Below are 24,040 nucleotides of genomic sequence, written 5' to 3'. Positions count from 1 at the left end.
TATCTCCATGGATTTTATCACCGATTTGCCTCCATCTCAGGGCAAGTCGGTGGTGTGGGTGGTAGTCGACCGCTTCAGCAAGATGTGCCACTTTGTGCCCCTTAAGAAGCTACCTAACGCCAAGACGTTAGCTTCTTTGTTTGTGAAACACATCCTGCGTCTCCATGGGGCCCCAGTCAATATCGTTTCTGACAGAGGGGTACAATTTGTTTCCTTATTTTGGAGAGCTTTTTGTAAAAAGTTGGAGATTGATCTGTCCTTCTCCTCCGCCTTCCATCCCGAAACTAATGGCCAAACGGAAAGGACCAACCAATCCCTGGAACAATATTTAAGGTGTTTCATCTCTGACTGTCAATTCGATTGGGTCTCATTCCTTCCCCTTGCTGAATTTTCCTTGAATAACCGGGTCAGTAACTCGTCAGGGGTCTCCCCGTTTTTCTGTAATTTCGGGTTTAACCCAAGATTCTCCTCCGTCTCCCCTGGTTGTTCCAATAATCCTGAGGTAGAGGATGTTCATCGGGAACTGTGCACCGTCTGGGCCCAGGTTCAGAAGAACCTAGAGGCGTCCCAGAGCGCACAAAAGATTCAGGCGGATAGTAGACGTTCTGCTAACCCCCGGTTTGTCGTCGGGGATTTGGTCTGGTTGTCGTCCAGGAACTTGCGCCTTAAGGTCCCGTCCAGGAAGTTTGCTCCCCGATTTATTGGACCTTATAAGATCATTGAAGTCCTCAACCCTGTATCCTTCCGTCTGGAGCTCCCCCCATCATTTCGCATACATGACGTCTTCCATGCCTCCCTCCTTAAACGCTGCTCCCCATCCTGGTCCCCCTCGAGGATACCTCCTGTTCCCGTTCTCACCCCTGAGGGGGTGGAATTCGAGGTGGCCAAGATTATGGACAGTAGGATGGTCCAGGGCTCCCTCCAGTACCTGGTCCATTGGAGAGGATACGGGCCGGAGGAGAGGACTTGGGTACCTGCCCGTGATGTTCACGCTGGGGTATTGATCAGGAGGTTCCACCTTCTCTTCCCCACTAAACCGGGTCCCCTTAGTAAGGGTCCGGTGGCCCCTCATAAAAGGGGGAGTACTGTTAGGGATCTGCCAGGTACTTCATCTAGGTATACTCCTGGGATTAATCAATCCACACCTGAGGCCAGACCTGTTTGACTGACACCATCTCCCACCAACCAGGGTGGCAGGCTCAGGAGTGGGAGAGCCTATCGCGGCCTGGTCTGTCGGAGTTAGCTCCGCCCCCTGTCCTTTATTACCTGCCCTGTTCTCTCCCTCAGTGCTTGTAATTCTTTTGGATTCCTGGCCCCACTGCTGCTTGCTCCAGCCTGCTTCTGCCGTGCTTCTGCCTTGCTGCAGTTCTGCTTGACCTGCTTTGCTTTGCCCCTGGCTTGCTTCTGTCTCCTTGCCCGCTTGGGTGTACTCACTTCGTCCTGGTCCTGACTGTCCGTTCGCCGCTCCGTTTCCTCGTGGCGTTCCGTGGCTACTGCCCCTTCCCTTGCATGTTCCCTGTTTGTTTTCCTGTGCACTTAGACAGCGTAGGGACCGCCGCCCAGTTGTACCTCGTCGCCTAGGGCGAGTCGTTGCAAGTAGGCAGGGACAGGGCGGTGGGTAGATTAGGGCTCACTTTCCCTTCACCTCCTTCCGGCCATTACAATTGTTGTGCTAAATCCATTTCTTGTCTGGCTGAGGAGCGTTTAACATAGGAAATAGAGGATCTCAAGCACCCTCTCAGATACGCCTTCAATGTATCCCACACCAGTGCACTATTTTGTTCTTGTGAATGCGCTCCTAAAAAGACATCTAGTTGGTCAGGTATTCTGTCACTTCCCGTAAACAATTGCAACCAAAATGGGTGTATCTTAAGAGCTCCCCTCCTTCCCTCCGCACGTTGATGTAACTGTAAAAGAATCGGGCTATGATCCGACACCCCTCTGGGCAAGTGCTCTATAGAAGCCATGCTTGAGAAAATGGCGGGAGATCCCAACACGTAGTCAATGCGAGACAGAGCGTTAAACTGCGGAGTATGGCACGTGTATTCCCTTATTCCCGGGTGGCTCACTCTCCATAGATCCAACCATCCTATCTCCTCTATCATAGATGCTAGCGGAGTGGGATTCATGGGGTCCCGGGGGCCCGACCTAACAGTAAAGCGATCCAACAGAGGGTCTATGGTGAGGTTCAGGTCCCCCATTAGTATAACTCGCGCCTCCTGATAAGTGGATGCGAATGTGATGGCTTCTCTGAGTATACTCATTGAGCCCTGTGGCGGATTGTAGATACCAATTATGACATAAGGGACAGAGTTTACATTAGCATGAAGCAGCACATATCTACCATCAGTATCTATTCTTGTATGTAACGCCTCCCAGCGTAAATTGCTATGTACTAGCAGTGATACTCCCCGTGATGCTGAGGATCTAGTAGCATGCCGCCCCCATTGAATCCAAGATTTACTCAGCATATGCACCTTATCTGCCGTAAGATGAGTTTCCTGAAGGCATATAATATGAGGCATGTGCCTCCATAGTACAGAAAAGATCACATTTCTCTTACCCGGCGTTCCCATTCCCCTCACATTCCAGGACATAAATTTAAGTGTCGCCATATTCCTCTCTATACCATATCTCTATGTGAAGGCACCATCCCCCCACAATCAGCGAGCAGTGATAATGGGACCCTGTTCCCATATCATCATGTAGCAGGCATGCAAAACCGTATTGAACCTTAAACCAATAACCTTGAACAATTAAGCTCATCAGGAGCTGCTTAAGCCTACAAGGCATAAAAAATGCAAAGTGCATAAAAACGGGGGAAGTTTCCACTGCTTAGGTTAGTAACACAGAGGAATCAAGATAAGCAATAGTACCTTTTCAATGGCTTCACCCTTTGTTAAGCTGTATTTCAGCCATATAAGATTCCATGTTTCCTTCCTTATATCTTAGATAAACGTGAGGGTAATTAATCCAGTTATTTAAACGATAACATTTTACTCCTATGCCGCCTCAATATATCTGCCCCTCTCCCCTTATCTTCTTCAAGGTTTAGTACATACATATACTCAGTACATCATGAACACTTCCAAGTATATACCCCATGTGTGTGCGAGATCAAATATCCACTGCATAGGGACCCCTCATAAAATACATATTGCAATCATGTAAACTCACTGTCCCCTTCATATAAAACATGGTCCTCAAGTCAGCGTCGAGGAGATCGTCCATGCCTGGTGAGCCACTCATCTGCCGCCTCAGGGGTAGTGAAAAACACGGATCTCTCTCCATCCACAACTCTCAGTCGCGCAGGGTACGCCATAGAATATGGGATCTGACGCTCCCGAAGTCGTCTCTTGACGTGCATGTACGAGGCCCTCTGTCGTTGTAGCTCTGGGGAAAAATCCGGGAAAATGGACACCGTCGTGTTCTCCACTCTGATCTCTCCTTTGCGCCTCGCCGCCTGCAGCACCATATCTCGGTCCTTGCAATTTAGCAATCTCGCCAGCAATGGTCTGGGATTCGCCCGAGGGTGGTGGTGGTCTCGCTGGCACTCTGTGCGCCCTTTCAACTGCAAAGGCCATTGAAAATACTGTATCCGGGAATAGGTCTTTCAGCCACTTCTCCACAAATTCATCTGGTCTGGGTCCCTCCGACCTTTCAGGGAGGCCTATTATCCTCAGATTATTTCTTCTCAGTCGATTCTCGAGATCATCTGCTTTTTGGCGCCACAGCTCCACTTTTCCCGACAGGTCCCTCAGCGTGCGCGGTACTGCTGCCGTTACATCTTCCAGGTCCGAAACCCTTGTCTCAACCTGAGTTACCCGGTCTCTCAGATTATGGAGGTCCTGCCGCATCAGACCGACATCCACCTTCACCTCCTCCACTTTCGTTGTTACCGAGGTACGTGTCTCCAGAATCGCCGCCAAGAGCGTCTCCGTCACCTGCTTCAGCGTTAACTCGGGGGGCACCGCTTCCCCTGCCTCGGCGAGTGCAGCAGGCCGTCTCTCCTGAACATGTGCCGACGAGGACTGCTCCCCCCGGGCGCCATCTTGTCCCGAGTTCCTGGCGAACTCTTTCAGTTTTTCCACCGCTCCCGAAGTCTTGGAGGGTCCCATATTGTACCGAGTGGGTTTCCTACCCTTCTTTCTCAACAGGTAAGGAATTTTGGCTGAAATACTTTCTCCACAGGATGAAATACAGGGTTCAGCACACGGAGCTAAGGTTCAGTGCGACCGCTCACATCCGTGCCTGGCCACGCCCCCCCTCCATAACGCCTAAATTACTTTCCATCTGCACTGTTTCCTACCTAGATTGTCTCGTAGTATCTATATGCTGGTATACATGCTGTAAATCTCACTTGATCTTTAGAAGTGATTGATATGCCCTAGTACAAAGGCTGATAGTTGGGTGGGTAAGAATTTGTGCTTTTAAATTAGAAAGTATTAATCCTGGAATTAGGCCATAATAGGAAAAAAAATACTTGTTAAAACATGTTAACTGCCTTTTAAGAAAAAGTCACATCCTAACCAAAACTTCTGACGTAAAAAGTTTAATCGGTCGTGGTCCAAGCACTGAGACCCCCACCGATCGCTGAACCGATTGGGTGAGCACTGTGCCGCTTTATTTCTGATCGGCTTTTCAAGTGAAGTTTTTAAGTTTAGTTGCTCATTAAGATTTTACTGCAACCTAGATTATGTCCACACTATAGCCATAGAGAACAGCAAGGACGTGTAAAGAAGTCCACTCCATTGCCCAACGTGACCTTTTTTTTTTCCAACATTTTACAAAAACAGCATGAGAAGCAATTGGAGACTATATGACGTAGGTAGTAACCTCACCAGCAGATAAGCAGTATTACACAATAATATACACATAGTAATATGAGCTGGTCATCCAATTGCTAATCTACATAAATGAAATATATGGAGTGACCGGAGTATAAAAAGTCTACAAAACCAAAAGTAGACATTTTAACAAAACCTAAGGCATATGTCATATTCTCTGTTATGTATAACTGACATATCATGTTATCAACACTTTAAGAAACACTACTACATTTTGAAAACACTACTAAATATGTATTGTCCAGATTCTGCAGTTTTTAGAAATGTCCCACATGTGTCTCTAGTGTGCTCGTGGACTAAAACACAACCCCCAGAAGCAAAGAAGGACCTAGTACATTTTGAGACCGCTTTTTTATTAGAATATATTTTATGCAGCATGCCAGGTTTGAAGAGGTGTTGAGGTGCCAAAACAGTAGGAATCCCACAAAAGTGACCCCATTTCGGAAACTACACTCCTCAAGGAATTAATTTATGGTTGTTGTTACCATATAACTGACATATCAGGTTATCAACACTTTAAGAAAGATGGTTATGGAACAGACAGTGAGTTTATCAGAAACATCAGATATCCAACCATTGACCCCAGATTTTACTAAATTTATCAGGGCAGCCCCTGTGATAAAGTAATTGCTCATAGGAAATGATAGTATTGACAAGTTTTCCATGCCGATAGCTATGGTGGCGTATCTGCCATCCAGTGCATAGCAATCGTTTTCCTTGCTAAAAAAGTTTCTCTCAAAAAAAATACATGTATAATGTGACCAGAGTTCCTCCTCCAGAAGCCCTAACAAGGCAATTTTCGGTGTGAACGGCAAAGGGGATGGTAGCGTAGGTGCAATAAAATCGTAGACTTGTTTACAAAAAACCGAAACAAATGAACATTTCCAAATGAGGTGTCAAAAATCTGCCTCAGAGTGATAACCTCTATGGCAATCGGATGTGGGAGTTCTACCCATTCTGTATAGGAGTGAGATAAGTCTGGTGGATAATATATAACTGAATAAGTCTATTATTGATTGCCGGAGACACCAATAAATGTGAACATAACAGGTCATTCACGTTGTCGGGGGAAAGATCTCATATTTGTATTTTCCACTTATCAAGTACTGGGAGTGGAAGTTTTCCTGGCTGAGAGCAAATGAGTATATAGGGCCGAGATGAGGCCTCTGGGGCCCTTAGACTTCAATATTCAATAAAGGCGTAATTCGAGATAATTGTTGTGCTAGGTGGAAATTGTACCTGTAGAGAATGGCGGAGCTGCAAGTATCTGTACCATTGTAACCCTGGAACATGGTAGGTATCCTGCATCTGTGTGAATGTAAGTTGAACAATTCCCAGATGTTGAAAGATCTGAGTCTGCCAGTGTTTGAATAGAGGGTAAAGTAGGGTTATGCCACAGAGGTAATTCAGAAATAGTGTCCTTATAAGCAAGTATTGTTTTAGACGTACGCCAAATTGTTAATGCCATATTGTGTAGAGGAAGTAAGGTAATTCGCGTAGTGAATCCTGGATATTCTAAAAAACTAAGCAAGCTATGACCTGCTACCAAAGATGCCAAATCTGCATCAGAAAGAGTAGCATTACGCACCCAGTCTCGTATATTACGGAGTTGACCAGCCAGGTAATATACATGAATGTCTGAAAAGCCATACCTCCATCAGTTTTAGGACGTTGTAAGGCAGTGAATTTAAGTTTGGATCTAGACGAGCCCCATATGAACCTAATAACTAAGGAATTAAGGGATCGGAAGAAGGACATAGGTACCACAACAGGCAAATGTTGCAACACATACGTATATTTAGGTTGTGCTACCATTTTAACTAATTTTATGTGGCCTGCTACGGATAATGCTAATTTGCACCAAAAATAAATTTGTCTATCTGTCCTAATAGCGGAGTAATAGAAGTCGCATGGGCACGATTGTGATCAAGAACCATATTAATCCCAATATATTTAAACTGGGAGACTGTTTCAAGACCATATTGTCGAGCGTAACGGATCAGGAGTGGGATTTCTATCCATGTACATTATAGCCGATTTCTGACAATTTACTTTTAGTCCTGAGTATCGTAAAAAAGTATCAAGTAAGTTAAAGGAATCAGAGGGGTTTCTTTAAAAAAAAAAAAAGACCATATCATCGGCATATAAACCCACCACAGTCGTCCTATCCTTCCATGTGATGCCCGTAATGTCTGGTGAGGAGCGGAGTCTAAGTGCTTTTGCTTCTATTGCTACAGCAAATAAAGCTGGCGATAGGAGACAACCCTGTCCCGTGCCACGAGCTAGATGGAAAGGGAGGGAGGCAACCTTGTTAACCACATTAGCTATAGGGGATGCATAAATCAGTCTAATCCACATTTGAAACTGGGGACCAAAGCCAAAACGTGTCAAGCAGGCACATAGAAAGGACCGTTCCACAGAATCAAATGCCTTCATTGTATCCAAAGAGGCAATTGCCCATGCACCTTCCTTATTTATAGTAGTGGACTTTCCTGGCATAAACCCAGTCTGATCTGAGTGGATTATAGAAAGGATAACCTCATTTTATTCTCCTGGCTAGCATCTTAGTCAAGATTTTGTAGTCTACATTGACCAGTGATATGGGCCTATAGGAGCCACACTCAAGAGGGTCTTTGTCAGGTTTTAGTAGCACAATGATCGTAGCATCATTTAAAAGAATTAAACCTATTTAGCCTTGAAAAAAGACGACTAAGGGGGACATGATTAACTTATATAAATATATTAATTGCACATACAAAAAATATGGTGAAATCCTGTTCCTTGTAAAACCCCCTCAAAAAACAAGGGGGCACTCCCTCCGTCTGGAGAAAAAAAGGTTCAACCTGCAGAGGCGACAAGCCTTCTTTACCGAGAGAACTGTGAATCTATGGAATAGCCTACCGCAGGAGCTGGTCACAGCAGGGACAGTAGACGGCTTTAAAAAAGGGTTAGATAATTTCCTAGAACAAAAAAGTATTAGCTCCTATGTGTAGAAATTTTTCCTTCCCTTTTCCCGTCTCTTCGTTGAACTTGATGGACATGTGTCTTTTTTCAGCCGTACTAACTATGTAACTATGTATATGTAACTATTTAATGTAGAGGGAAGAGAGTGTAAGTGTGAGGCTTGATTAAGGGTATCCAGTAGGAGTGGGGCCATCGTGTCCAAATACCTTCTATAAACATCTATAGGTAGCCCATCGGGGCCAGGAGACTTATTCAAGGCCAAATCCCGTATTGCATCCTGAACCTCTGCTATTGTAAATGAGACATCTGAACTGGATACTTGTTCAGTAGAAAGAGTTGGGAATGTGAGATCTCGTACCCCAACGTGATCTTTAAAATCGCATTTTCCGTTTTGTGGTATTTGTTTCAACCCTTTTTAGTAGAAAAATTCAAATTAAACTGTATAGTAGTAATAAAATGCTGGGGTAAGCAGAATTGTTTTTTCGTTTTTTTCAGGGGAGCCTCCCCACCACCTTTTACACATTCAGACACTGTTATAGTAGGGAAAAAATGCCTTCCTTCCACATTGCACTGAGGAACCTGTGGCAGCCATCTTTCTTTTGAACATAGGCTAAGCCTCTGAATTAGGCCTCATGCACACTTCATTCACCGTTTTTGAGGGATCCGTGTGCCCGTTTTATTATCCGTGTGCACTCCGTTTTTCCGAGCGCCGAGCTTGGTACTGTCCAGGGTGCTGAAAGAGCATTGTTGTTCAACGCTAGTCACTGTACAAGGTGCTGAAAGAGTTAATGGGCTGAACTGATCGGCAGTAACTCTTTCAGCACCCTGGACAGTGACTAGCGCTGAAGAATGACCATGCTCGGTGCTTGCAAAATACAATTCTAATGAAATAAAAAATAAAATCCGTTCATACTTACCCAGAAATCCCTGCTTTTTCCTCCTGTCCGGCCTCCTGGGATGACGTTTCATCCCATGTCACCGCTGCAGCCAATCACAGGCTGTAGTGGCGGCCACATGGGATAAAAGTCATAAAAGAAGGCCGGACTGGATGACATCAGAAGGCCAGCCTCCTGGGATGACGCTTCATCCCATGTGACCGCCTCTGCAGCCAATCACAGGCTGCAGCGGCCACATGGACTGCCGCGTCATACAGGAAGGTTGGACTAGAGGAAGAAGAGGGACTCGTCACAAGACAACGACCGGGGTACGTATAAACTGCTTTTTATTTTTATCAGCAGCATTCTTCTGGATAGAGAGAAGTGGCTGCCGATTAGTGTAATATCTCGAATGTACTTCTGGCCGTTGCTAGGCAACGGCTCCGTCACACAAGTCGGCACATGGATGCCTTCCGTGGCGTGGACTTCAGTTTTTTTTGACGGCCCCATTGACTTGCATGGGCCTCACGGTCACGGAATCTCGGACCAAAGTAGGACATGCTCTACTTTTGTCGGAACGGAGCAACGGGATTGTTAAAAAAAACTGAAGTGTGCATGGCCCCATTGCAATGAATGGGTCAGGGTGCTAGCCGTCAAAAAAACGGCTAGCACCCTGACGGAAAAGACTGAAGTGGGCATGAAGCCTTAATCCTTGTTTAGGCCTATACATCATTTTTATTATCCATATTGTACTTACAACCCTCAGGGAAACCAGTGAGAAGAGCAAATAGAAAACAAAATTGGATAGTGTCTTTAAGGCTGGGTTCACACAGAGTTGTTTGCAGGAGGAAAATCTGCCTCAAAATTCAGTTTGGCATTTTGAGGCAGATTTTCCTCTGCCTGCATGTCGTTTTTCGCCCGTGGCCATTGAATGCCGCGGGCCTAAAATGCCACAAAATATGCTTACTCTGCCTCCCATTTCAATGGGAGGTCAGAGGCGTAAATGGCTCCCATTGATTTCAATGGGAGTCAGAGAAGTTTTTTCCCGCAAGCGGAAAAATCGGCTCGCGGGAAAAAACTTCTCTGACTCCCATTGAAATCAATGGGAGCCATTTTCGGACGTTTTTTGGCGAGTTTTGCGGCGTGGTTTCCCCGTCAAACTCGTCAAACTGTGTGAACTGGCCCTAAAGGGGTATTTCGAACCTAGCTAGGCTGTTTCTGTAACTTTCGGGAGAATGAACGGAGAGAGCCATGGCCACCCCTGTCATCGTACCCCCACATTCTGGAGATGGATGCAGATGCTCTGAGACCCACACCTCTCTGTCATTTATGGCATATTCTGTGGATTTGCCATACATGTATACATTGGGAATACACCCTTCAGGAATATGCGGTAGAATATTAAAATCAAGGTAAAGAATTTATTCTGTGCAATTTAAATGTGAATTTGTTTTAAAGTAGCATTGCTGCAAATATAATTTGTCATTGTTGGAGGCCGTAAACATTGACCCAATAAATGTTATTTGTGTGTTTACAGTTAAGTGTTCGAGGGAAAAATAAGAAGGAAAAACTGGAAGATTTCTTTAAAAGTGTAGTGAAATCGGCTGATGGAGTCATTGTTTCTGGGACAAAGGTGAGCTAAATGTTTTTCACTATTGTGCATAGTGTTATAAACAAACGCTGACAACTTCTTCTCTTTTCCGATTTGTCTTTCAAGGATGTAGATGATTTCTTTGATCACGAGAGGACATTTCTTTTCGAATATCACAACCGAGTAAAGGATGCATGTGCAAAGTCTGATAAGATGACGAGATCCCACAAATGCAAGTTTCTTCATTAACAGGTTCCCGACCGCTGGCTGTATATATACGGCCAGCGGTCAGGGTCTCTGAAGTCCGCCGTATAGACTAATTACGGCGGCACTTCAGAGACTGTGCACGCGCGATCGCGTGCACACAGCTCTATGCCCTGGCTGTTGCTAACAGCTCTTTTGGCCCCTGAACATGTGATCGCTGTGACAACCAATCACAGCGATCACATGCATTTCTGCATATAAAACAGTGTGCACGCGATCGCGTGCACACAGCCCTGTGCCCACGCTGTTACCAACAGCTCTGGGCACTGGGCAGAGTATCAGGGACCAATCTGATGGTCCCTGAACATGTGGTCGCTGTGAAAATCACAGCCACCACATTTGTTTTATTTTGACTTTTCTGGCAGTAAATCTCCTGCCTCTTTTCTTCTCCTCAAACATTGTTTCAGTTTGAGGAGAAGAAGAGACTCGAGAGAATTGCTGCCAGAAGATTACAGTGAAAAAAAATACAGTTACACTATAAAACATTCTCTGTATAGATAGATTGTATAGATAGATAGAAATCTATCTTTCCATCTATCTTTTTTTCTATCTATCTACCTTTCTTTCTTTTATTCTATTAGAATAGGCAGGTAGGGAGTATATAATTATATATATATATATCCACATATATATAATATATATAGCAATAGCGGTTTATTTTTTTGTTAGTGGTAGTGTAGATATATATACCAGTTAGTTTGTGTGTTTTATAAAAAAAATAAAATAAAAATGTGTTTAGTTAGTGTTAGTTACGTTATGGCGAGGAAGTTGTTTAGCGCCGAGGAGGCATACGCCATGCTGTGGTCTGAGTCGGAGACCGCATCAGAGATGGCGTCCGAGATGGAACCTGTTTTAGGTAGTGACGATGACAGCGTCACTTCAGGTTCATCTTCAGGGGACGTTGTCCCTGATGCAGTTGAAACTGCAGAACATGAAAGCGCAGGGCCAAGTAGCGCTGTAGCACGGGACAGCCTGGTCCCTCCAGTCCAGGCTCTTGTATGGGCACCTGCTCCATCTTTTGGGCCTAGAATCCACGGATTTACTGCCACTCCTGGCATAACCGTGGACAATACAAATTTTGTCCAAATGGATTACTTCCATTTATTTATAACGGACGACATCCTAAATCTGATTGTCCACGAAACGAATTTATATGCCACTCAATATATAAGGCAGAAACCTTCATCCACCCATACCAGAGATTGGACGCCCACCAATTTGCAGGAATTAAAAAAAAATTTGGGGCTCACCCTAAATATGGGTATTGTCAAAAAGCCCTCCATTAGGTCTTACTGGTCAACAAGACCCGCCCAAGCCACCCCAGTATATTCTGCAGTAATGCCCAGGTCTCGTTATGAGACAATAATGAGGTTCCTCCACTTCAATGACAACGCACAGGCCCCCCCAAGTACCGATTCAAACCGGGATCGGTTGTTCAAAATAAGACCGCTAATAAATTCCCTGAATAATTTATTTCTGCAACTCTACACCCCTGAGCAGAATGTAAGTGTGGACGAATCCCTCCTCAACTTTCATGGCAGACTTAGCTTTCGCCAATATCTACCTTCCAAAAGGGCAAGATATGGCGTTAAGCTCTACAAATTGTGTGAAAGCGGGTCAGGATATACCACCGCCTTCAGGATTTATGAAGGGCGGGACCGCACAATAAATGTTCCTGGATGCCCCCCTGATCTTTCCACCAGCAGTAAGATCGTGTGGGAAATAATGCAGCCTCTGCTTCACAAGGGGTACCACCTGTACTGCGACAATTTTTATTCCAGTGTGCCCCTGTTTAGGCATTTGCATGCTGCAAGGCCTGGGGCATGTGGTACCATGCGCAAAAACCGAATTGGTTTTCCACAGCAATTAGTGGGAAAGCGCATGGTAAAGGGGGACTCCTGTGCTTATGCATCTCAGGAATTGCTGGCGGTCAAGTTCAGGGATCGCAAAGATGTGTATGTGCTAAGCACGATTCATACCGCAGGAACAGTGGCAGTGAGGGAAAGGGGGGCATCATCGGAGACCGCATCAGAGATGGCGTCCGAGATGGAACCTGTTTTAGGTAGTGACGATGACAGCGTCACTTCAGGTTCATCTTCAGGGGACGTTGTCCCTGATGCAGTTGAAACTGCAGAACATGAAAGCGCAGGGCCAAGTAGCGCTGTAGCACGGGACAGCCTGGTCCCTCCAGTCCAGGCTCTTGTATGGGCACCTGCTCCATCTTTTGGGCCTAGAATCCACGGATTTACTGCCACTCCTGGCATAACCGTGGACAATACAAATTTTGTCCAAATGCATTACTTCCATTTATTTATAACGGACGACATCCTAAATCTGATTGTCCAAGAAACGAATTTATATGCCACTCAATATATAAGGCAGAAACCTTCATCCACCCATACCAGAGATTGGACGCCCACCAATTTGCAGGAATTAAAAAAAAAATTGGGGCTCACCCTAAATATGGGTATTGTCAAAAAGCCCTCCATTAGGTCTTACTGGTCAACAAGACCCGCCCAAGCCACCCCAGTATATTCTGCAGTAATGCCCTGGTCTCGTTATGAGACAATAATGAGGTTCCTCCACTTCAATGACAACGCACAGGCCCCCCTAAGTACCGATTCAAACCGGGATCGGTTGTTCAAAATAAGACCGCTAATAAATTCCCTGAATAATTTATTTCTGCAACTCTACACCCCTGAGCAGAATGTAAGTGTGGACGAATCCCTCCTCAACTTTCATGGCAGACTTAGCTTTCGCCAATATCTACCTTCCAAAAGGGCAAGATATGGCGTTAAGCTCTACAAATTGTGTGAAAGCGGGTCAGGATATACCACCGCCTTCAGGATTTATGAAGGGCGGGACCGCACAATAAATGTTCCTGGATGCCCCCCTGCTCTTTCCACCAGCAGTAAGATCGTGTGGGAAATAATGCAGCCTCTGCTTCACAAGGGGTACCACCTGTACTGCGACAATTTTTATTCCAGTGTGCCCCTGTTTAGGCATTTGCATGCTGCAAGGACTGGGGCATGTGGTACCATGCGCACAAACCGAATTGGTTTTCCACAGCAATTAGTGGGAAAGCGCATGGTAAAGGGGGACTCCTGTGCTTATGCATCTCAGGAATTGCTGGCGGTCAAGTTCAGGGATCGCAAAGATGTGTATGTGCTAAGCACGATTCATACTGCAGGAACAGTGGCAGTGAGGGAAAGGGGGGCATCATCGGACAAGCACAAACCAGTGAGCGTGTCAGGTTTTACAGCCCTATTTAGTAAAACGCAAAACTAAAACCTGGTACAAAAAAGTGGCCATTTATTTGTTACAGGTGGCAATCCACAATTCATTTGTGCTCTACAAAAAAAACAGAGGCAGAGACACATACCTGGATTTCCAGGAAAAAATGATTGAAGGCCTCATTTTTGATGTTCAGGACACCCGAGAATGCCCCCAGTCTGAGGATGTCACGCGACTGACTGAAAGACACTTCATCAGTCGGATTCCCCCAACACCAACCAGAAGCAACCCCCAGAAAAAGTGCCGCATCTGCAGAAAAGACGGTCACCGCAAAGATTCCTGATATTTCTGTCCCTCATGTCCCTCGCAACCAGGCCTGTGCATTGAGCCATGTTTTCAAAAATACCACACTGTTCTGAATTATTAGATTTTAGTTAATTCGTTGAAAATATATTTGCCCTACATTACTTTTTTATTTTTCCCCTGATTTTACTCCAAGGGTGAGGGAGGGAATGGGTGGGGGGTGGATGTCATGTTTGATGTTTTCTAAAGTTCATCTGCTGGATAGCTCCATTTGCATAAACCTGCAATTTCTTATTTTAGAAAACCCAAAAAAATAAATTCCCATTATACCCCTAGATGAATATTTTGGGATTTCTGCTTCAAGAGCAGATATTTTGGAAGTGTTATAGAAACTCTGAGTTTTGTAAAACCAGCTTTGAAAAAAAGCGATTTGTGAAATAAGCTTCTTCTATCGTCCGCCCTCCTACATCTCTATGTGATAATAAGGCACACATATTTGGTATCCCCATGCACGGGAGAAGTGGAAGAATGTGAAATGCGATGAATTTTGTCTATGGTCCATTTTGTGTGTGAAAAAGCTAGCATAAACTGACGCATTTGTTAAAAAAAGCTAATTTTATTTTGTTCCATCTTATTCAAGAAACTTTCAGAAGAAAACTGGACTGTCTAAAAATATGATAAACCCCTTGAAGGAAACCTTGTGGGGTCTACTTGTGTGAATGAAGTAATTTATGGGGTGATTCTAATGTTTCAGCAGCATTACGCCCCCCAGAAAACAGTACGCTGCTATAAAATCAAATGCAGAATTCCTGGACCAAAAAGCCTCCTTTTATGCCAAGCCCTGGCACATGCCCGCACAGTGAATAAGGCACACATATTTGGTATCCCCATGCATGGGAGAAGTGGAAGAATGTGAAAGGAGATGAATTTTGTCCGTGGTCTATACCGTGTGTGAAAAATACTAGCCTAAACTGACGCATTTGCTAAAAAAGCGCTGATTTTTTTTTTGTTCCATCTTATTTAAGAAACTTTCAGAAGAAAACTGGATTTGCTAAAAATATGATAAACCCCTTGAAGGAAACCTTGTGGGGTCTACTTGTGTGAATGAAGTCATTTATGGGGTGTTTCTAATGTTTCAGCAGCATTACGCCCCCCAGAAAACAGTATGCGGCTATAAAATCAAATGCAAAATTCCTGGACCGAAAAGGCCAAAAAGCCTCCTTTTATGCCAAGCCCTGGCACATGCCCGCACAGTGAATAAGGCACACATATTTGGTATCCCCATGCACGGGAGAAGTGGAAGAATGTGAAAGGAGATTAATTTTGTCCGTGGTCCATACCGTGTGTGAAAAATGCTAGCATAAACTGACGCAATTGCTAAATTCTTGCATTTTTTTCCAATTTTGCCCACTTTAGAGAAAAAAATAAAAATGATATATACTGACAAATGCCACTAAAACAAAGCCCTATCTGTCCTTTAAAAAGAGTGTAAAATTCAAAGATGAACTTTATTCACCTGCAGAGTTAGGTCATGTTCACACGAGGGCGTCCGTAACGGCTGAAATTACGGGGATGTTTCAGCCTGAAAACATCCCCGTAATTTCAGCCGTACCGGCATGTGCACGCGCTTGAACGCCGCGTCAATTACGGGCGTAATTAGCGCTGCTATTCATTGGAGTCAATGAATAACAGCTCTAATTACGGCCAAAGAAGTGACAGGTCACTTCTTTGACGCGGGCGTCTATTTACGCGCCGTCTTTTGACAGCGGCGCGTAAATATACGCCTCGTGTGAACAGACAAACGTCTGCCCATTGCTTTCAATGGGCAGATGTTTGTCAGCGCTATTGAGGCGCTATTTTCGGGCGTAATTCGGGGCAAAAACGCCCGAATTACGTCCGTAAATAGGCCGTGTGAACATACCCTCATAGTCATCTAAAGAAGCGCATAGCAAAATTGTTAAATTTGCCCTGGTCATTTAGCTGTAAAACAGCCTAGTCCTTAACCGGTTAAAATTATAATTTATTGCTAATGGAAATAGTTTTTTCTAAGTCTGACATAAACCTACTATAATCCGTTGAAAGATTTATTTATACATTTTTTTGGTGAGATTTAACCCTTTCCCGTCACTGATCTGTAAATTTACGTCGGCGAAGGGTATTTAACCCCTTAAGGACGTAGCCTTGTTTTGGCCTTAAGGCTCAGAGCCCATTTTTCAAATCTGACATATTTAAATTTATGTGATAATAACGTCGGAATACTTAAACATATCCAAGCGATTCTGAGCTTGTTTTCTCGTGACACATTGGGCTTTATGTTAGTGGTAAAATTTGGACGATCTATTCAGTGTTTATTGGTGAAAAATTGCAAAATTTAGAGACAATTTATAAAAAATATAATTTTTCAGAATTTAAATGCATCTGCTTGTAAAACAGACGGTTATACCACCCAAAATAGTTACTAGGTCAGATTTCCCATATGTCTACTTTAGATTGGCATCGTTTTTTGAACATTCTTTTATTTTTCTTGGACGTTACAAGGCTTAGAACATAAACAGCAATTTCTCATATTTTTAAGAAAATTTCAAAAGCCTTTTTTTAAGGTACCTGTTCAGTTCCGAAGTGGCTTTGAGGCGCCTATGTCTTAGAAACCCCCATAAAACGCCCCATTTTGAAAACTAGACCCCTCAAAGTATTCAAAACAGCATTTAGAAAGTTTATTTAACCCTTCAGGCATTTCACAGAAATTAAAGCAAAGTAGAGGTGAAATTTGCAAATTTCATTTTTCTTGCTGAATTTCAATTGTATTCAATTGCAGTTTTTAGAAATGCCCCACATGTGTCTCTAGTGTGCTCGTGGACTAAAACACAACCCCCCAGAAGCAAAGAAGGACCTAGTACATTTTGAGACCGCTTTTTTATTAGAATATATTCAATATATTATGCAGCGTGCCAGGTTTGAAGAGGTGTTGAGGTGCCAAAACAGTAGGAATCCCACAAAAGTGACCCCATTTCGGAAACTACACTCCTCAAGGAATTAATTTATGGTTGTTGTTACCATTTTGACCGCACAGTTTTTACACAGCACGTATTTGAATTGGGCTTTGAAATTAAAAAAATTTTTTTTTCCAATAAGATGTAATTTTTGATAAAAATTTCTTATTTTCACAGGGAACAAAATACCCCATTTTGTTGCCCATTTTCTCTTGAGTGCAGCAATACCCCATTTGTGGTGATAAACTGCCGTTTGGGCCCCTTGGGAGGGCTCAGAAGGGAAGGAGCGCTGTGTGTTTTTTGGAGTCCAGATTTTGCTGGACTGGTTTTCGGGTGCCATGTCTCATTTGCAGAGCCCCAGAGGTATTGGCAATTGAAACACACCAGAAGTGACCCCATTTTGGAAACTACACCCCTCAAGGAATTCATTTATGGTTTTTGTTACCATTATGATCGCACTGTTTTTTCACAGCACCTATTTGAATTGGGCTGGGAATTTAAAAAAATATATTTTTTTCCAATAATATGTAGTTTGGGCTGAAAATGTCTTATTTTCACAAGAAATAAAATACCCCATTTTGTTGCCCAATTTGTCCTGAGTGCGGCAATGCCCAATTTGTGGTGATAAACTGAAGTTTGGGCCCATGGGAGGGCTCAAAAGGAAAGGACCACCATTTGGCCTACTGGGGATTTTCTGGTGCGAAGTCATGTATGCAGAAGCCCCTGAGGTACCAGTACAGTTGAAACCCCCAAGAAGTGACCCCGTTTTAAAAACTACACCCCTTAAGAGGTGTAGTGAGCATTTTTACCGGAGACATACACCCCATAAACTAATGTGGGTTCTCACGGGTATGGCAATACCCTCAATGTGGCTGTTATCAGCTGCCTGGGCACACGGCAGGGCTCAGAGGGAAAGATGAGGGGGATAAGATGTGCGGAGTGCATCAGGGTAAGTAAAACTGGGGTAGATTAAAAATCTAGGGATGTATGATACATTTTGAAGTACTCTTTCATACGGAGCCTTAGTTTTTCGGGACACGTGTCGCATTAATATATTGTGTCCTCCCTTATCCCCCTCTTATAGCAGACTTTGTACCTCTTTTGACTTTTTCCTTTCTTGCCAGTTTGGGGAACTTTTCCTGGAAAGTGTTGCCCTGGTACGATGCGTGTGGCCCCACTTCCAGAAGTACTGGGTGCCCCCCCCCCTTCTTGGTCCCTAAAAATTAGTTTCTTGATAACCACCTCTTGAAATTCCAGGAAAGTTCCCCTCTGGCCTGTACATCGACGTAGCACGTACACATTGTACAATGCCATATGTATGATGTGCACGGCCAGCTTCTTATACCACACCGCATGGCGCTGTAGGGCTTCAGGACTTGATCTGACAAGTCCACCCCTCCCATGTACCTATTGTAGTCCAGGATGCAGTCTGGTTTGGGGGTCTCTGTACTGGTACCTCGTACAGGTACATGGGCACTGGTGTGGCTATGTATTGTTGTCAATACAAGGACATCTCTCTTGTCTTGTACTTGACACACAATATATTGCTGCTAGATTGTGCCCTGCTCTCACCCCTTCTGAGTGTTTGCCCAAGCAGAGTCTTAGGGAGGCCTCTCAGATTTCTTCTAGCAGTGCCGCAGGACTTCTGGAAGCGAGGCAGTTGAAGAGTGGGACGCTGGTATAAAAGTTATCCAGGTAGAGGCGGTAACCCTGGTCCAGCAGTGGGTGCACCAAATCCCACACAATTTTTGCATTAACTCCCAGTAAGGGGGGGGCATTCTGGGGGCTGAGCACTGGTGTCCTTCCCTTCATATATCCTAAATTTGTAGGTATACCCTGATGCACTCTCACACAGCTTATACATCTTCACGCCATACCTTGCCCTCCTACCCGGCAGGTACTGGCGGAATTGAAGCCTCCCTTTAAAATGTACCAAGGACTCCTCAATAGAAATACACTTCTCGTGGGTGTATGCTTGGGAAAACCGGGCACTGAAACGGTCTAATAGGGGTCTCCGTTTATACAAACGGTCAAAACTGGGGTCGTCTTGGAGTAGGCAATGCTCATTAGGAGAAGTGAAGTATTGCCTCATTTTTTTTTTTTTTTTAGGTTCCAGTTCAGTTCTGAAGTTGCTTTGAGGGGCCTATATATTAGACACCCCCCATCAAACACCCCATTTTAGAAACTGGACCCCTCAAAGTATTCACAACAGCATTTAGAAAGTTTATGAACACTTTAGGTGTTTCACAGGAATTTAGAGCAAAGTAGAGGTGAAATGTACATATTTTTGTTTGTCAGAAAATCCTTTTTATACCATTTTTTTCTATTACCAGAGACACGCAACTTAATACTTATTGCCCAGATTCGTCAGTTTTGAGAAATATCCCACATGTGTCCCTAGTGCGCTAATGGGCTGAAACACCGTCTCCGAAACAAAGGAGCACCTAGTGGATTTTGAGTCCTCTTTTTCAATTAGGCACCATGTCCGGTTTGAAGAGGTCTTGTGGTGCCAAAACAGTGGAAACCCCCAAAAGTGACCCGAATATTGGAATCTAGACCCCTTGAGGAATTCATTGTAGTTTTCTTGGGGTGCATATGGCTTTTTGATCAGTTTTTATTCTATTTTTTTAGGTGGCGTTGTGACTAAAAAACAGCAATTCTACTATTGTTTTTTTATTCTATTTTTTTTACAACGTTCACCGTGCGCTATAAATGACATTCACTTTATTCTGCGGGGCAATATGATTACGGTGATACCAGATTTTTATATTTTTTTTTGTCTTATGACGTTTGCACAATAAAATACGTTTTGTAAAAAATCATTCACTTTTTGTGTTACCATATTCTAAGAGCCAGAACTTTTTTATTTTTCCATCAATAATGCCGTGCGAGGACTTATTTTTTGCATAACGAACTGTAGTTTCTATCATTACTATTTTTAGGTACATGCGACTTTTTGATATTTTTATTACATTTTTTGGGAGGTGAAGTGACCAAACAATTCTGATTGTGGTACGGTTTATTATTTTATTTTACGGCGTTCACCGTGCGGGATAAATGAAATAATTTTGTAGTTCAGGCCGTTACGGACGCGTACCAATTATGTATAGTTTATTTATCTATTTTTATTAATAATAAAGGACTGATAAGTGAAAAAGGGGGATTTTTACTCCTATTACTTTTAAAACTGTTATTTTCTTATTTTTACACATCTTTTTTTTACTTTATTACTTTGTCCCACTAGGGGACTTGAGGGCAGGAGGCCCTGATCGCTATTCTAATACACTGCACTACATGCGTAGTGCAGTGTATTAGAGCTGTCAGCTACTCACAGCAAGCATAGTGGGTCCTGACTTTGTCAAGACCCACTAGGCTTCCGTCGATGGCATAGCCGGACGCCATTGTTTGGTGTCCGGTTGCCATAGTCACCATCGCCGGCCGCTATCGTGTAGCAGGCCGGCGATGGTAGCTTAACCCCTAAAAAGCCGTTTTCTCTATTGAACGCGGCTTTTAAGGGGTTAATCAGCGGGGACACAGCGTTCGGTCCCCGCTGTAGGTGCTGGGGCAGCTGCTGAACAAGACAGCAGCTGTTACAGCTCCTGTATGTGTCGGGAGGACGGCCGAAACAATATGGTTACCATGACCTAATAGTACGTTTAGGAGCGGGAAGGGGTTAAATATGGCACCCGCTCAGCAGAGCGGGTGTGATAGCCACCCAGTCTCTGCTGTGTTACAAGCAAGCATTTGACCCCTCCGATGCCGGTGTCAGATGTGACTACCAGCCGTTGAGGAGTTTTTACTGCCCCTTTCACTTCGGGGCCGGTCACCGGCTCCCATGTGGCAAGATCGCGGCAGCCAGTGTATCCCTCCCCACAGTTGGGAGCTTTCTGAACGCTCCCAGCCCTGCTATAGGAAGATTGCTATTGAGACCTCCCTGTGGTAAGTCTCAATAGCAATGCGCTGATTTTTCCATACTGTCATACTGTGATATTGCAGTCTATGGCAAAAGCGATCTAATCGCAGGTTCAAGCTCCCTAGGGGGGCCTAAATAAGAGTAAAAAAAAAGTTTTTATAAAAATTCAAATCACCCCCCTTTCCCTAAATCACATATAAAAAGAAATAAACAATAATAAACACACACTAGGTCCAAAACTACCCGATCTATAAAAATATTTATCTAATATGGAACGCCATAGCGGGGGAAAAAAACGATCAATGGCCGAATCGCAGTTTTTTTGGGGGTTTTTTGGCCAATTCAAATCCCCAAAAAAGTGATCGTAATACCTGACATTCCCCAAAATGGTTTTAATAAAAACGACTTCTTTCCATGTACAAAAAGACGCCTTACACAGCTCTATATACGCAGAAATTGATGGCGGTTAAAAAAAAAAAAATTCCAAGTTTGAAAGACTAACAATTTTTTGCAAGGTACTAAAACGTAAAACTATAAATTTGGGATCACCGTGATCGGACTAAGGCTTTATTCAGACGAACGGGAAAAACGTCCGTGCAACGCGCGTGATTTGCACACGCGTTGCACGGACCTATATTAGTCTATGGGGCCGTGCAGACATGTCCGTGATTTTTACTCAGCGTGAGTCCGCTGAAAAAAAGTCACGACATGTCCGTTCTTTCGGCGTTTTGCGCGAATCACGCACCCATTGAAGTCAATGGGTGCGTGAAAACCATGCATGCCGCACGGAAGCACTTCCGTGCGAACTGCGTGATTCGCGCAACAGCTGTCAAAAGGATGAATGTAAACAGAAAAGCACCACGTACTTTTCTGTTTACAAACATCCAAATGGAGTGTCATAATGATGGCGGCTGCGCGAAAAGCACGCAGCCGCGCATCATATGCTGATGCCACACGGAGCTGTTAAGGAAATAAGTATTTGATCCCTTGCTGATTTTGTAAATTTGCCCAAAAAAAACAGAAAATCACATTGTCAAAATTATATATATTTATTTGCATTGTGCACAGAGAAATAAGTATTTGATCCCTTTGGCAAACAAGACTTAATACTTGGTGGCAAAACCCTTGTTGGCAAGCACAGCAGTCAGACGTTTTTTGTAGTTGATGATGAGGTTTGCCCACATGTTAGATGGAATTTTGGCCCACTCCTCTTTGCAGATCATCTGTAAATCATTAAGATTTCGAGGCTGTCGCTTGGCAACTCGGATCTTCAGCTCCCTCCATAAGTTTTCGATGGGATTAAGGTCTGGAGACTGGCTAGGCCACTCCATGACCTTAATGTGCTTCTTTTTGAGCCACTCCTTTGTTGCCTTGGCTGTATGTTTCGGGTCATTGTCGTGCTGGAAGACCCAGCCACGAGCCGTTTTTAATGTCGTGGTGGAGGGAAGGAGGTTGTCACTCAGGATTTGATGGTACATGGCTCCATCCATTCTCCCATTGATGCGGTGAAGTAGTCCTGTGCCCTTAGCAGAGAAACACCCCCAAAACATAATGTTTCCACCTCCATGCTTGACAATGGGGACGGTGTTCTTTGGGTCATAGGCAGCATTTCTCTTCCTCCAAACACGGCGAGTAGAGTTAATGCCAAAGAGCTCAATTTTAGTCTCATCTGACCACAGCACCTTCTCCCAATCACTCTCAGAATCATCCAGATGTTCGTTTGCAAACTTCAGACGGGCCTGTACATGTGCCTTCCTGAGCAGGGGGACCTTGCGGGCACTGCAGGATTTTAATCCATTACGGCGTAATGTGTAACCAATGGTTTTCTTGGTGACTGTGGTCCCAGCTGCCTTGAGATCATTAACAAGTTCCCCCCGTGTCGTTTTCGGCTGAGCTCTCACCTTCCTCAGGATCAAGGATACCCCACGAGGTGAGATTTTGCATGGAGCCCCAGATCGATGTCGATTGACAGTCATTTTGTATGTCTTCCATTTTCTTACTATTGCACCAACAGTTGTCTCCTTCTCACCCAGCGTTTTACTTATGGTTTTGTAGCCCATTCCAGCCTTGTGCAGGTCTATGATCTTGTCCCTGACATCCTTAGAAAGCTCTTTGGTCTTGCCCATGTTGTAGAGGTTAGAGTCAGACTGATTAATTGAGTCGGTGGACAGGAGTCTTTTATACAGGTGACCATTTAAGACAGCTGTCTTTAATGCAGGCACCAAGTTGATTTGGAGCGTGTAACTGGTCTGGAGGAGGCTGAACTCTTAATGGTTGGTAGGGGATCAAATACTTATTTCTCTGTGCACAATGCAAATAAATATATATAATTTTGACTGTGATTTTCTGGTTTTTTTTTTAATATAATCTATCTCTCACTGGTAAAATTAACCTGGCCTAAAAATTCTACACTGTTCATGACTTTGACAGTGGACAAACTTACAAAATCAGCAAGGGATCAAATACTTATTTCCTTCACTGTGTATATGTGTGTGTGTGTGTGTGTGTGTGTGTGTGTGTGTGTGTGTGTGTGTGTGTGTGTGTGTGTGTGTGTGTGTATATATATATATATATGTATATTAAAATATTTTTTTAATAAAGGTCAATCAGTGTCTTTGCAACTTTTAGAATTAGTTTTTAAAAAAAATGTTTGTTTATTGAGATGCAGCAGCTCTGTATTCTGCATACAGAGCAGCTGTAGAGTTAGCTGAATCCTGTACTTGTCAGGTCCGTGGGACTGACAGACACGCAGGACCTGCTTTCACTGAACCTGACACGCAGGATCCACCTGTTATCCGGCACATCTAAGTTCATAATTTAGATTTGATAGATTACAAGACACGCAGGACCTGCTGACACTGAACCAGTCAAGTCCGTGGGATTGACTGATTCAGGTCTTAGCGGATAACACAGCTGCTCTGTAAGCAGAATAGAGCAGCTGTATCTCAAAGTAAGAATAATCTTACATAAGAACTAATTATAAAGTTGCACCAAACTGCCCTTTTTTCTTATATAAAAAAATAATAATCCTTATCAAAGGTGTACATAGCCTTTAAGTC

General features: G+C 43.9%; 1 pseudogene; it reads left to right on the top strand.

Annotated features, from left to right (window-relative positions):
* Window positions 1-24,040, top strand: part of LOC142760535 (sorting nexin-6-like) — a 49,476-nt pseudogene that overhangs the window by 11,604 nt on the left and 13,832 nt on the right.

This window comes from Rhinoderma darwinii, chromosome 4, assembly GCF_050947455.1.
Source record: "Rhinoderma darwinii isolate aRhiDar2 chromosome 4, aRhiDar2.hap1, whole genome shotgun sequence".
Classification (NCBI taxonomy): Eukaryota; Metazoa; Chordata; class Amphibia; order Anura; family Rhinodermatidae; genus Rhinoderma; species Rhinoderma darwinii.
This window is presented reverse-complemented; position numbering and strand designations above follow the sequence as displayed.